This window comes from Leptinotarsa decemlineata, unplaced genomic scaffold (genome assembly GCF_025532065.1).
Source record: "Leptinotarsa decemlineata unplaced genomic scaffold, Ldec_3_MD MMD2_tig00002159_RagTag_RagTag, whole genome shotgun sequence".
In the NCBI taxonomy this organism is placed as follows: domain Eukaryota; kingdom Metazoa; phylum Arthropoda; class Insecta; order Coleoptera; family Chrysomelidae; genus Leptinotarsa; species Leptinotarsa decemlineata.
Genome location: NW_027412574.1, coordinates 4,374,708 through 4,375,786, shown reverse-complemented (window position 1 = coordinate 4,375,786; position 1,079 = coordinate 4,374,708). Strand labels below are relative to the sequence as shown.

At 30.8% G+C, this 1,079-nt stretch overlaps 1 non-coding gene across 1 annotated transcript; it reads left to right on the top strand.

Annotated features, from left to right (window-relative positions):
- Positions 1 to 331: 331 nt before the first annotated feature.
- On the top strand, positions 332 to 403 carry TRNAD-GUC (transfer RNA aspartic acid (anticodon GUC)). The gene has a single exon. It is a non-coding gene; the product is annotated as a tRNA-Asp (tRNA).
- Positions 404 to 1,079: the final 676 nt, after the last annotated feature.

The window sequence follows — 1,079 nt, the reverse complement described above, 5'->3', positions numbered from 1 at the left end:
TTTGGTGAGAAATAGTTTTGGATAGACTTGTCTTAATTTGAAATGAATTATTGGACGAGGTTTTCAATGATATGTGATAAATATATTGTCTCGAAATGTATCTATACCTATCTATTTGAAATGAGAACACTCAGACATCGGTATTAAAAAAGCGGATCTTATTGTTTACATTTTTCCTCGTACTTATACGATATAAGACACTTCGTCAATATCTTACATTATTACGTACTCTTCAATGTGTAGCAGCAAGCCCAAATTGATTTTTCTTAAATATGATGGAATTTTTAATCGTTTGTAAAGAAATAAGTGAATTTATAAAACAAATAACAAGTCCCCGGTAGTATAGTGGTCAGTATCCCCGCCTGTCACGCGGGAGACCGGGGTTCGATTCCCCGCCGAGGAGATTTTTTTTATTTTATTTTTCATTCATTTATTTATTCATTTTTCTATTTTTCACGTCAATATGGATTTTTTCATTCGCTTATGGTAAGCTATGGTTTCGCTGACGGGTAATATAAAGTAGTAATTTTATCAAGAAACATTCCACATTGATAAAATCTACTTAGTTGAATATGATCAATAAACTAAAGTAATCATTTTTCGATTATAACCGTGTTTTGGTATTGTGATTGACTGATTACAACAAATAGTTGTTATTGTGACCAAATAGTAACTTTTTTAGGGAAATTTTTGATACATTGGGTTATATTACGGCTATTGCAATTTTCCTACAGAACTTTTTTCAAATAAAATTCAGTTCATTTCTCTCGTTGATAATATAACTTTCTTTCTGTGAAATATTTTTTATAATTTGGTAAGTTATTGAGTTCACTGATTACAGATAAACATACAAAAAATTCAATATTTTTTATATGTGATGGAATTGGCGGGTAATTGATGAAAATCCATAACGTATTCAAGAAACTCTTTATTGTGAGATTTTCAGTGACCAGTTTACAAAACCGCAATACGTGTTTAGCTATGTAATAGCAGCTTTCTCAGGAGTGTTCATACTGACTTGAAACTGACTATGAAAACGCCTCAGGAAGCTATTGCATAAATAAAAACATGTTGCGGTT